Here is a 15,180-nt window from a genome sequence, read left to right on the forward strand (position 1 = left end):
GTAGCAAAGGCGGCACAAACAATGGCAAGAACGAGCTGGCACGGGGCGTATGAGTGACGCAGTCGTGGAAGTTGTGAATGCAGTGTGTGCACTGGTTTTCGGTGCGTGTGTGTGTGAGTAAATACTTACACTTATATTGGTAGCCCATCGCTGGCGGCGTCAACGGCCCAGCACGCCAGCTGTGCCTCTCAACGCGTCTGCCACTATGAGCCAGCGAGCCAAGAGCTGACAGTGGCAGTGGCAGTGGCATTAGCTCGCTTATGTTCATGGCAGACTTTCTTAATGTGTTTCACGCCGCCAAGAAAATGTAACAAAAACACGGAAGTCACAAATGAAAATATAATAAACGTGTATATATGTAAGTAGGATCCTGTCTGCCGTGACGTTGGATTGCCAGACTCTTCTACTATGGCTCTGTAAGTGTAGCGGCGGCTCAGCTGTTGAAGAGTAACTTTTTCCTTGTTTTATTATTTTTTACTTGCTAAATATATTACTATTTTTTTTACTACTAAGTATGTGAGTATATGCAGTTGCCGTGGCTGGCATCGTTTATAACGGTTCAATATGGGCGAAACAAAAACCTTCAGCAAATGTGCGAAGAATTTAAGTAGTGAGGAAGTTATAGCAAAAGCTAAAGGGAGTGGAAGGCATACATGGAAGGCTGAATCCTAAGGAGTTCATCTATAAAATGTCGTGCATTTGTTATAAGGCGAAAATGCGCAAGAACCTTGAGAAAAAATTATACAAAATCAATAGATTTTTTGAGCAGCGTTAAACTTCCACTTTGTTACACTAAAATTTAATAAACTTTAAAACTGCGTACCAAATTTTTTTCTTCAAATTCTAATTAAAATGGCAAATTTTAAATTATAAATTAAAATCCTGGAAATGAAGTGAAAAGTTTGCAGAATTTTTCTGGTTTTTGTATGAACTTTCGGATTTGAAAATTGCAAGTTAAAAAAACAGTATTTATTGGCACGATTTCGAGCAAATCAGAGGAAAACTGAGAGAGTTAATATAAAGAAAATTGACTAAAAGAATTGTGTGACGCAACTTGGAACTAGTGAGGCTTTAGGCTCATTGGACTGATTTTTTTTTTAACCAATTTTTGGATTTGTATGTAAACTTGATTTATGTGGTTTTATTTAGCTATGGAGCCATATAAAAAAACATCGAATTCCGTAATTCCAGAAATGATATGACTAGTTTGAATAGGTTAATATCCGAAACAGATGAACAGAAATCGACATGACTTTGATTAGCAAGTAAAGAAATTTTCTAATCAGGATATAGGCTAGTTTTCATCCTAAAAATATTATTCTGCTGATGGTGCTTGCACCCAAAAATTGTCAAAAAATATATACTGCAGCTCATACTGTAAAAAAGTGCAGGTGAAAAAATAAAAAAAGATTAGTCCTCTAGCTGGCACTCGGATTGAGTTATTTTGAAAAGTCGTATTTTAGGTCTGTGTAGTGGGATTCCAGAAAACATATTTGATATCTGCATAGAAAACTAGACATACAATATCAACTCGCTAGGTGACACTAGAAGCGATAAATTTCAAAAATTTTAATTTATTGTCCCTTTTAGTACACTTTCAGAATATTTGTTACTGAGATGACTTTGGTGATGATAATCACTTGCATTATTCCCATCCCAATATTTGATTAAGTCTATAGAACGATGAAGATTTTCCCTCAAAATTGCTTGCCAACACCAAGAGTAGAAAACTAAAGTATAAATAGAGAATATGAGGCGAAAAAGAGTTATAATCCACCAGAACTTCCGGCCGCTAATAGTTTTCATGTAAAAACGCATTTGCGTAAATTAAAAATATCTTTTAAAAACTAAATACCTTATAAAATAAATTTAGCAACATTCTCAAGTTGAGACGCCTTCTTAAAAATTTCTTCCGAGCAAATATTCCTTATCTCCACGCGAGTAGTATATTTTAAGGCGTTATACAAAGAAATATTGCGCACCGCAATCTCATTAAGCCAACCGCATGGAATGTATACTTGGGTACGCCAGTTTTGTATGTGTATGTGTGCAAGAGCATGTAAATATTAATCTACATTTCCGCTTTAAATCGTTGCCAGTGCCTTACTATATATATGTGTGTGTGTGTGTGAGTTTACGTATGCCTGCAGTAAGCATAGCAGTAGAATCTGTTCAGCAAACGAAGTCAATGTTTGTGCGCTCTAGCAGTTACTTCTTGCGGTAATTTAAGGCGTCTCACATACATACACAAGCAAAGCGCGCTAGACTGATGATATTCGCATAAAAATTTCTTTAGTCTAAGCCTAAATGAATGCGTGGACTTAATGCGGCAAGCTAAGCGAAAAGTGAGTGAGCGCATGGTGTGTGCATGGAAATTTCAAGCGGCAAGTGACTAAATTTTCAAACTGATGCTTGGGGGAGTCCTTGAAATTTTCCCTATGTTTATTGTTGTGCTTTATTGCATATAAATAATTTTCTCATATTTTTCGCAGCCAGCCAGTCACACGGTTTTGTTTGCTTTTTCACTTTTGTCAAGCGAAAAATTTCATGCCTCTCCTCCATTGGGTTTTTGTTTTGCATGTATTTTTTATCATTTGTTTCTTCCTTTTTCCTTACTTCGACTAGCAGCGCTTTATGTTTTCTTTTATTCTGGCATATTTTTAGATAAACAATGCGACAATTTTTCTGCTACACGCGCTCCATACGTTCCCCTGCACCACCTTATGCTCACCCACCTTAAGTTCACCTTCACCTTGTCAACCTCTGCCGACCGGTCGTCGCAGACACTTTAGTGACTTTTTCCATTGTCACAGCTGCGACTCTCTAAAGGAACTTGTTTTTTACTTCCTGTTTTCCTTTGTTTAGCTTTCGCTACTTGCGATTTTTTCGCCCAGCTGCTAAGTGGAGGTGTAGTAGACTTAGCTTAAGGCTTGACTTGCGTTGACTTGTGCCTGGCGCTTAAGTTTCAGAAATTTATGGTTTGCATACATTTGGCTGGATATTGGAATTCGGTGTACTTTAAGTGTCGCCTTCTTACTTGGTTTTTTCTGTGTATGCGTGCTTATTTATTGTATGTTGTTGTTTCATGCATAAATGCGTAATTTCATGCAGCAGCCGGTATACGAAAAAAAAAAAATAAATAAAAAAACAGCAGCGACGCAGAGCGTTGATAAAAGTTGTTGATACATTATTTGTTGGAAAGTTTAAATGACTTTGTGGCGACGTCTGATAATTTGATGCGTTGTAAGCAATTTGAGTTTCTGCTCACTGCTTTGTGGTTAGAAAGAAGAAAAAAAATGTATTTATTGCTGAAAATTTTGCACGTTTTTTTGCGAAAACTTATTGAGCGTTTTTGTGGTGAGCGCTTTAGTGATATTTATGTGGCAAGTAGCTTGTTAGTCGAAAATTTAAAGAACTTCTGCATTGCTTTTGGCCTTTTCTTCAAAAAAAATAAAAGTAATCTCGTTGGTTTCTATCTGGGGTCTAAGCGGGCACACTTCCTCAGAAAGTTCAATCTATACTTTTTATTTTAGATACTAGAAAATATGTATTCAAGTTCTACAGACAAATTGTAGATATTTCCAAAGATCCTAAATGCCACAAGGTGTCAATTATTTGTTTGACTAGACGCCGGGATTTCAGATACATAAAATATATTTTATTTTTATTTTCACGATTTTTGGAGGTCTATTAGTGGCTTCAATTGATCACCTCAAGGCCGGTTTAACAGGAACACTAAAATAAAATTATTGGCATTATTTATTAGCCGCTATTTAAACCCCACTTAGAAATCTTCTAAAGGCACACTTGGCCCTGCCTGGTAGATTTTTTTAAGTAGTCAGCAGGACCAAGCGTTCCGGTAATGACTGGAACGGCCCGGATTTACATCTGGCCATGGAATGCCACTTCAGCAGCATGTATTTGTATGACGAATGGATATAATGAAACTACAACAGTAACAACAACAACAACAAAGATCACCAATTGCGGAGAGATCAAACTCACTTTTCTCAGACTGCAAAAGTGTGTTTATGGAGCTAAAACAACAAGAAAAAAACAACATAGAAAAAAGAACAACAAAAACAAACAATTAAGTACAGTGGGATCAAACTCATTTTTCTTAGATTGCAAAAGTGTGCTTATGCACAACAACAACAACAACAAACACAAAAACCAATTATGTACGGTGAGATCAAACTGGGTTCCTCAGTATTCCTCCTATTTAATTTTAAAAAATTAAAAAAAACTATAAGAAATGGGCATTTTGTCTCCCTCCTGAAACTATAGGACATCATAATAATGGGACAGCTAACAAGTGCAGTCTAGATATTTTTGTTGTCTTCTTAGGAGTTATGTTTTTTAAGGATGATGATTTTTTTTATTAGGTAGTTTATTTCGTACCATTTCTGTTTAAATATGACTTCGCTCATATATCCGCCTCTGGCTCTCCTGGCAAAGTGCAATCCATCAGCTCAATTCTTAACGACTTTTTCGAGTGGGTCTGGTATTTTTCTGCTATCGATTTCATCTTTTAGCTCATCACCTCTCACTGGTTTGGTAGCGTGCACCAAAGGTCCTGCATATCCCCGCTGAAAATGAACGAGTGTTGTTAAGTCACCAGATAAGGCCAGTTACTAAGAAAAAATCAATGAAAAAAAAATTTTAAAACTGCATTTGTTAAAGAAGTCATACAGCCCAAAATGAGATCAACTCTGCAGAAAATCTGTCCATTAAAAAAAGAACCGACTTCTAACTTTTCCACTGCAAAATTAACAAGCGTGCGACGGTTTAAATGACTTTGAGGATTTCATTACTGCACCAGTAGGTTGTTGTTGTTGTAGAAGTGATTGAGTATTTCCACTGAAATAATCCTAATTAGTGACCAGCACCGTTTTACTACCACCGTTCGCGTATAATGATGTCTTTTTTTTGTTCTAAGTCAAATCCATTTAGTGAGGTCCAAGTATAGCAGCAAATTCTTTATCTCGATGTCTGAGATCTCATTAATTTGCTGCAAGAAAGGCTTACTAAGCGGAGTCGTGTTCTTGCTAGCCCTGGACATTCACATAAGTAGTGGAAAGGACTTTCCTTCGCCCCTACCGCTACACAGCTTCTGCAGATAGGATTGAAGGGTAGGTTGAGTCTAGTTGCATGATACCCTTCTTTCCAATGGCCTGTAAGGTTGCAGTGATGCGTAAGATGTTTGGCCGAGAACATCCTTTGGATTTTGTATGACGGCCATGTGTTTTTTGTTGTAATGCATGTAGTTAATTGCTTCCATCTTCTTTCGGCTAAAGCATGATAGTGTGAAGCAATGGATGCTTTTAATGTGTTGAGTGGGGTGCAGACTGCCACAGTCTCTGCTATTTCTAGTGTCTAACCTTTTCTTGCTAGCTCATCTGCTATCTCATTACCCCGTATGTTCCTATGACCGGATACCCATATCAGAGTGATTTCAAGGCAATAACTAAGCATTTCCAGCTCCTCTCTACACTGTAAGACTAGTTTGGTGAAATAAAGTTGGAGTCCTTGTAGAGTTTTAGTGATTTGCATGCTTCTCTGATCCCTAACAGTTCTGCCTGGAACACGCTGCCCTAGTCAGGAAGACGAATTGCCTGAGATAGGCTGAGCGGCTCCGAATGGAAGCTAGCTCCCACACCACAGTTCATCTTAGAACCATCGGTATAGATTTCGATATCGTATCTTCCAATCACATTCCCTTTGCTCCATTCGGCTCTCGGTGCAAAACGTACCGTAAAGCCTTTCTTCAAGTTTAGGTCGGGGACTGTGTAGTCTGATCTGTTTCTGAGCAGCGACTCTGAGTCTCACCGCGCTGCCAGTAGATATTGTTTTAATGTGTAAATCTAATGGTAGCAGATGAGTTAGTACATTGAGCGCTTCAGTAGGACTGGTGCTAAGCGCTCCTGTAGTTAACATACACGCTGTTCTCTGTATCTTGTTCAGCTTAGTTTTGTTGTATTTCTTTTCTGTTGCAGGCCACCAAACTAGTGCCGCATATGTTAGTATTGGCCTTACAATGGCTGTATAGGACCAATTGGATCGTTATGGTTTGAGACCCCATTTTTTACCCAACATTCTCCTACACGCGTAAAGTGCTATATTCGCTTTCTTTACCCTGTACTCTACGTTGGACTTCCAGCTGAGTTTGGGGTCTTGGAGAACACCTAGGTATTTTGCCTGTTGGGTTAGCGTGAGATTCACGCCATTTAGTTTTGGGACATTAAAATTTGGTACCTTGGTTTTCTTAAAACTATGGATCTAGATCAAGTTCTTTGCGCAAAACTTTCCAAGATGTGCACGGCAAAGTCTAAGCTCTTGCGAATGACGTCTAGTTGATAACAACGAATCTTCATTTACGGCTTTCGCCTCCACTGGCTATTGTTTCTTCAGTTAGAATTTTTCTTTGATTGCATCTTTCTATTAGTATGGCAGCAAGAAGAGCAAATGCGGTACACAAATTATTAAGCATTTCTAGGGAAATTTCAGGTACGCAATTTTATGGTACATTCAATTTTGTTGTAATGGAGTGCATTTGTTACGTCTCTTAAAAATCGCGTCAATTTTTGAAAATTTTTTTTGCTGGTAGTCTTGTGTATTTTTATTTATTTATTTAAGTCTATGATTACAGGAACCTACAGACTAGAAACATATATTTACCTTAACCGTTTCGGGACGATGGGGATGTTTTTATCCCGAAGAAATTAAAAAAATCGTATATGTCACAATATGGAAGCGATTTGGTTCAAAACAGTCCCAAATCATTCATTATACTATTCTCTACAAAAACGAATATACCAGCTGTTGGTTGGAGTCAACAGTTTTTTATTAAATATCATTTTCTTAGACACGTTGTTGCGTAGATGGTATCTGTTTGGAAAAAGCTTAGAAATATAGTTACATTTTGTGCAAATAGTGCTAATCTATTGAAATAAAAAGTTTAGAATAAAGAATAACTTATTTTCCTTATAAGAAGTCAAGGTAAGTTCCGTGGGAAGAAATCATCCCAAATCTGTTTATTTGTGGGATATTATTATATTATCCCATACGTACTCATGTACATTATTTTACTTACAGAATGGAGAGACCACGCAGACTGGGTGTTTCACAAATTCAGAACTTTTTGAATGAATCGAGTGATGAGGATGATCTGTTTGCTGATAGTGGTTCCGTATACAGTCCCAGTGATAAAAGCAACATTGATTCAGAAGATGGAGAAAACACACAGCCCGGCAGAGCATATGATGAAGAATTAGAAATTGATCGTGGAAATGAAAGTGCTATAGATGAAAATGATGGTTGATGGTGAAAATGAAAGTACTGATGATGAAATATACGAAGTTGAACGTTTGGAAGAAGATAATTTGAATGAATGGCCTGATGATATTATAATATGGACAGACCCACAACCGACATTCAAGCCACGATTCACTATTAGCCAAGAACGAATCATTAGTAATGAGGGCATAACTCGTGGACTGAAACCCTTGGAGGTATTTTTCAAGCTTTGCCAAGAAGCTTTATTCATCACATAGTATATTGTACCAATGAGAGAATTGATATTCACAATATAAGCCATGTAAAAAACAAACGAGCTAGAACCGATTTTGGTGAGATCCTCATAATTCTTGGATGTACATTTGTAGTGCCTTCTTTGAAGAACTATTTTTCAAATAGCCCTTCATTGGGGAATCCATACATTAAAAAAGCCATGTCCAGAGATCGGTTCTTACACGTTATGTCCAAACTATATTTTTCCTCGTTATCATACCAGCCTGATCCAAAACTAAAACATATTTCATTGATACTTTGGGCAATTGCCTCAAAAGCACCTTTCAAAAATGTAGATCCGACTCTCCATTCCAAAGCATTGATGAGTCTATGACCAAATTTTTGGGTCGCTCTACCTTGAAGCAGTATATGCAATTGAAGGCAGTGAAGAGAGGAATAAAATTATGGATGAGATGCGACAGTATGACTGGCTATACTTACGATTTTAATATATATTCCGGAAAAGAAGACAATTCGCATACATCATCCACATTAGGCGAAAGCGTTATTATGAAATTGGCATCGACCATCAGATATCCTGACACTACATTGTGTTTTGACCGTTTTTTCACGTCAACAAAATTGATAAATAATATTCCTTTTCCAGCTTTAGGTACCTGTATATCTAACAGAAAAAATTTACCTAAAGTTACTGAAAAACTAAACAGAGGAGAATATGTTTTCAAGTGTAATCCATCTGGTACTTTGGCAGTGGTTTGGCAAGATACTAAACATGTAATGCTTCTAAGCAATTGCCATGAGGCTACAGTGGGCACCGTTCAAAGAAAACAAAAACATGGCACCAGAGTTGATGTGACTTGTCCAGATTTAGTGAAAACATACCGAAACATTATGGGTGGCGTAGATTTGGCCGACAAAATGGTTACCCTGTATAAACTAGACCGAAAGTCTGCTAAATGGTGGCGAAAAGTTTTCTTTCGACTTATGATGACATGCGCCGTAAATACTTGGATTATCCAGGCGGAAACAAACCATCCACGTCAGAAAAGAGAACCGGATTCTTGGTAGAGCTATCCGAATGCCTCATCGACGAAGGGAAAAAGAATGCAAAAATTTAGCGCAAAGTTCGAACAGGACCGGTCTCCGCAATGAAGAAAAAAATTAAACAAAATCTGGGAGATCATTTGCCACAAAGAACGAACAAGAGACAACGATGCGTAAATTGTGCTAAAAAGGGCAAAGAGAGCCGTACGAATCAGATTTGCATTGCTTGCAACTTGGCATTTTGTAAAAAAGTTTTACTCCTTGCCATCAGATATAAATATAATGTCTTATAAGATAAAATTGAATATATAAACGAGAAAATAAAATGAAATCGAGTGAATTTAAGTCTAGAATTTTTATTAATATTTTTGAATACAGATGGATTTGGGATGTTTTTATCCCAGGACAATATCACCTTTTTTATTAATATTTTTGAATACAGATGGATTTGGGATGTTTTTATCCCAGGACAATATCTCCTTTTAGGGATGCGCTAAAAATATATTATCAAATTACTTTTCTTAAAATAGCCATAGGAGACGAAATAAACACTCTTCTTTGAGATTGTACGTCACAAAAGTTCCCGTCCCGAAACGGTTAAAGTAACCCTTGCATGCTAGAACAAAGGAGAGCTATTCTGCATATTGGGAGGCGATTGGTTCGTTGGTTGGTTGGTTAAAGTGGTGATTCTTCCAAACTCCAACTAGCGCTTTCGCACCATTTTATTGCTACATCCTCGTTACCAACTTGTTTAACGGTTATTTACAGCATGACTATATCCAGTCTGTGCGGTTTAAGAACCAAATTATGTTATTGACGTCTAAGCCAGACAGTTGTTCGAGATTCTCGAACAGCGGTTGGTCCAGGGTTAACATTCTGTCCTTCCATAGGGCAGGGCATTCACAGAGGAAATGGAAGATTGTTTCCCTTTTCGCCGGTTGTTTACAACTGTGCCAGTATGTATTGTGAGGGATACCCATTTTGGCTGTTTGTTCTCTGATAGACCAAAAGCCAGTTATGACTGCCGTAAGTCTCCAGGCGTCCCGTCGTTTCATGCTTATTAATGCCGACGATTGCTTGAGGTTGTAGGTGCTAATGTTGCATTTCGTCTGGCCTTTCCACCTATAATCCGCGATTCGGAGGTATTTTAGGGAAATTGTACTCCTGGCTGCACCTAATGGTGTGAATACCGGTACTGCAAGAGTGTTATTCATGGCAGATCCGCCTTTTGCCAGTTCATCGGATTTTTCGTTACCTTCTATGTTCCGGTGTCCCGGGGCTCAGATTAAGGTAGCTTTATGGTTTTCACTAAGGATGGTGAGGCTATTCGTGCTTTGTTCCACCACTTTAGAGGTTGTAGAGGCGAGCCTAGTGCCTGAATTGCAACTTGGATATCCGAAAGAATAGTGATATTGCCTTTAAAAGAGGGATCTGCGATTTGTAGCCTACAGGCATCCCCAATTGCCAGTACTTCCGCCTGTAAGACACTGCTGATATTAGGGAGATGCACAGATTTCTCAATTTTAAGTCTGTGAGAATATATGTATACCAGCGCCAATACCGCAGTCCATTTTATTGCCATCTGTATAGACTGTAGTGCCGAAGTTGTTTAGAGAGAATCGCTTATTCCATTCTTCCTTAGATGGAAAGAGAGTGGCAAAATTCCTATTGCATGTAACTGTCGGGACGATGTAGTCAGTTCTCACCGAGAGGCGATTCTTGAATGCAAAAGAATCCTTGGCATAGGAAAATCTAGGTTAAGTAGTCTGCAGACATTATTTAACTCAGTGAAAGCCCTCGTAATAGAATCAAAGTTATATAAGTTTGATTTGATTTTGTTGACGTTAAGTGGACAGTAAAATCGAAAAAGCCAAACTGTTCAAGAAGTTCGGGACAACGAACTGAACCACAAATAACATAAAAAACAAACATCGAAGACGGAAGGGTCCGTCCATTGGCAAGGGACACTAAATTTGCTACGAGCGCTGTAGGGTAATAGTGGGTTAGAGAAATGTAGATGTTACAGAGCGAATCGAGCAAAAGTTCTTTGTACCCTTTCAGTTCTATTTGAATGGGAGGCATAAATTGGATTCTAAGCCAAAGATGCATATTCGAGCTTAGAACGAACTAGGGAGTTACATGAAATTATTAAATAGAGGTCTTTAAAATCCCTCGCATAGCGCCTGAGAAATGCTAAATTGCAGAAACCTTCGACAATGTGGGACTAACATGATTTATGAATGTAATACCAGAGTCAAATGTCACACCTAAACCAGAAAACTCCTTAACTTTAGAAAGAACAGCATTGGATAAAGTATAAGTGGAAGGAATAACATTCAGAGTATGCGAAAAGAGCATGAAAACATTTCTTTATATTAAGTGATAGCTTATTTTGGACACTCCAACCGACAAGGTCGTTTAAATCCTGCTGTACCAAGGAAAAATCCGATTGGCAAGTTACTTTACTAAACAGTTTTAGATCATCAGCATAGAGTAAAAACTTACAGTGGTTAAAACTGACTCCAATGCCATTGATAAAAGGGGAAAACAAAGTAGCACCAATAGTACTCCACTGTGGGACACCTGAGGAGCCTACACAGTTGTAGAATGTATTGCTTTCAATTTCTGCCAACGAATTTATTTTCTCCATATAACAATTTACGGACTATTTTTATGTAGCGGAAAAAGCACAACACCGCCGTAAAAAAAAAAACTCAAAAATCAACGCGATTTTTAAGGCAACTAGAACTTGCAATTTATTTGAACAAAATTCAATGAGTTATAAAAGAAGGTACTCCAAATTTTTCTGGAAATTTAAATTTTCAGAGAATTTCCTTGTTTTTTTTTTATAAAGTTTTAAGCTTGGACTTATCAGGCATATACCTATGAAATGAGGTAGTCCATAGATGTCGGAGTATTTTTAAACCTTCTCAAATGTCTTGTTCATTTCATCTGTCATCTGTCAACAATATTCAGTTCATTGTTTGTTACGTTTCATACAACAATGCACTTTTGTCGCTCTTAAAAATGTCGAATTTCGTCCCTTCAAACTACGATTTGCGGACATCGAAAAACCACTTGTGAAATGCTGCTCCCCGACAATTTGGCCGATTTTGAACAGCGCTATACACCGCAAACGTCCAGAATATGCCGATCGGCGTCACAAAGTAATTTTTCTTGATGATAATACACCGCCATATCAAACAAGAGCGACCCGGGAATTGGTGGAGACGTACCATTGGGAAACGCTGGTGCATGCGGCTTACTCACAGACTTGGCGCCTTCCGATTATCATTTGTTTGCATCGAGCAGCGCTTAAATTCTCACGAAGAAGCCAAAAAAATGGCTCGATGATTGATTTGCGGCCAAGGACGGAGAATTTTTTTGGCGCGGCATCCACATATTGCCTGAGAGATGGGAAAAATGTGTCGCTAGCGATGGCTATTATTTTGAAGATTAAATTTGTAACCATTTTTTGTTAATAAACGTTTGAAATTAAAAAAAAGAGGTCTCATTTCATAGGTATACGCCTGGTATGTGGTTTTTACAAGAAATTGAACTGTATTTTCATAAAAAAATACTAAATTTTAGTATTAAATAAATAAATTGTCAAAACTTGTCGCTAATTCGGACATACAACGGACACTGCATGTAGATACATATATAATATGTATATATGTATTTATATTCCGCATGTATTTGTGCTCACTCCTACCTTTATCGCACAGCTTTAACTCGTATTACTACCCACACCTGGTAATGTGAAAAGCAACAGCAATACATAAAAGATTGAAAATAAAGTTGTAAGTAATAAGCCAAGCAACAAGCTAATACCCAACGGCCAACAACGTTGCAACAACATGGGTGGGCAGCTAGACACATATAATTCATATGTAGGTATGTAGCCACATGCATAATTATTTACGTAGCCTTGTTAACAACTATGTATGTATATAAATATGTTTCCAAAAAGCGCATGAAAACCCATGTAATAGATTTTCTCAGGAACTTCGGTTTAAAGCTGAAGAATTTGTAGCGAGATTATATGGCAGGAAAAAAATTTTTGAGCTCAAAAAAAAAATTACAAAATAAAAAAGATAAGAAAGCATAGATATGAAATAAAATATATACACACACACAGATACACATAACTACGTTTTAGTCATATGAAAATATAGAAGGAAGGAAGGTATTGTAAAAGAGAAAAAAGTAAACTCCCAACACCAGCTAAACGGTGAAAAATAAGATAAATACCAATTTTTGACATGACAGTTCAACAGCAGCAAGCAAAAACTTTTAACATTAACAACAACAACATGCAGCTGCTGCTGGCACTGAGCGGTGAAATGTCAAAAAATTTAATTCTCCACTCCACACAATCAGTTTTTCATCATTCCCAACTTGTGGCGACCACCCGAAGTTAGTCAGTTAGCAACAACAACAAAAGTGTCGAGCAACAGTAACAACAAACATCAGCTCTAAAAAGTTGTTAGCTGCTTGTAGCAACCAACTACCTACCCACTTTCCCCGCGCACGCCTAAGCTGGCTGACAAACTGGCTTGCACGCTACGACACTCCTCCTGATATTTCTTGCGTGTGTATGTGTGTTCGTGTATGATTGCCTGTGCATGATTGCTGCTGCCTGCTTGTTAGCCTTGTCTTGTCAACATCTTCTGGTAATTCATCTTTTCAATTTTAATTTCAGCATTTCGCTGCCCGCCACTGCTTCTGCCTCTCTTTCGCACACTCACTCGCCTGCCTTTGGTATGGGTCGCGACTTTGGCTTTAGCCCTGCCACTTCTCTCGCCACGACACACTGCAATGGCTCTGCAACTGATTATATTTCTGCTTCATCTCCACGCTGACGCTTACCCGTATCTCGTTATGCCTCCCCTCGTCCCGCCTTACTTCTCCTTACTCCAAATTTCGCTAGCTGTTGACGCGGCTTTTGTTTCAGCATTTAATATGATTATTTTTTCGCTTTTTAAATTAGCTTTTGTTGTAGCTCTAAACTTCCATTGCTCTCTCCTCTGCATTTAGCATGTTTTTATTGTTGTTATTATTGCCTTTTCTGTACCATTGTTGCATGGCTAGCTCGCGTTGCTAACTTTGCGACTCGTTTGCCTTTTTTTGCGCTGCACCGGCATGCCTTCACTTTATTGGTGTTTTTCTCGCTGACGCGCTTAACAGATAGCGGCGCATACTGACAGCTGTCATAATTAGTTTTGACATTTTGAGGTAATTATATATTTGCGCGCATGCGACTTTGCCAACCACTGCCAGCTAGGCAGAAACCACAGCTAAGTTTATGTATTGCATTTTCAACATTTTAGTCTATATTTCTTTTACTTTTAATTTTCTTTCACTTTTCTGTACTCATTTTTCCTCTCTACTACGCCACTTACTCGGTAGAATGGTGGATGGCTTCGGTTCCTGCCGCTGTCATTACTTTATCTTATTGACTGACTGGTCGACTGCCTACTCAAGCAAATTCCGGCTTAAAGTTGTCACCGCATGCTGCGTAGGCGGGTTTTACTGATTATTGAAGAGGTGCTAAGCGTTGGGCAGGATTATTTAGACAAACTGACAAATCTTTTTCAATAGAATTTGAAGTTCAAATCTGATTGCTGACAAATGAAGGTCAATGTGTGAGAATTATGTAGTACAGATTATTTAATGCTGGAGGTCCAATATTTTATTTATTCTTTTTTTTAATTTTTCGAACCTATTAGGAGGTTGAATTAGTTTTAAAGGTGACACACAGATGGCGCTATTTATCACTTTATCGCGTTGGAAATACTGAATATATATTCATGACAAAGCCTCATCCCTAGGCTTTGTTTATCAGTATCTATATCAACTTTCGTGCCGTCGAAACGCAATTTGCGGGAAGCTTTGCTCTCTGCTTCAATTTGAAATAAAATACAGACCAAGCCCGTGAATTGCTGCAGGAGGCCTCTCCAGACCATACTCCGTCGATTTCAACATGTGAGTACTGGTTTCGACGATTCAAAAGTGGTGATTTTCACACCGAAGACAAGGAGCGTCTTGGCCAGCCCAAAAAGTTCGAGGACGCGGAATTGGGGGAATTGGTAAACGAGGACTCGTGCCAAACCCAAGAAGAGCTTGCTGAATCATTGGGCGTTGATAAATCAACCGTTTGCAAGCGTCTAAAAGCGATGGGAATGATCCAAAAGCAAGGACATTGGGTTCCGTACGAGTTGAAGCTGCGCGACGTCGAACGGTAATTTTTTACGTGCGAATTGCTGATCGAGCGACAAAATCAGAAGGATTTTTTGCATCGGGTGGTGACTGGCGACGAAAAATGGATCCACTACGATAACCCAAAACGCAAAAAATCATGGGGTTTGCCCGGCCACGCATCAACGTCGACGGCCAAGCAGAATATTCACGGCAAGAAAATCATGCTCTGCATTTGGTGGGATCAGATCGGCGTCGTATATTTTGAGCTGCTGCAACCGGGCGAAACAATCACGGGGGATCGTTACCAACTGCAATTGATGCGTTTAAGCCGGGCATTGAAAGAAAAACGGCCGGAAACGGTAAAAAGGCACGACAAGGTTATTTTGCAACATGACAACGCTC

The sequence above is a fragment of the Anastrepha obliqua genome, chromosome 4, assembly GCF_027943255.1.
Source record: "Anastrepha obliqua isolate idAnaObli1 chromosome 4, idAnaObli1_1.0, whole genome shotgun sequence".
Classification (NCBI taxonomy): domain Eukaryota; kingdom Metazoa; phylum Arthropoda; class Insecta; order Diptera; family Tephritidae; genus Anastrepha; species Anastrepha obliqua.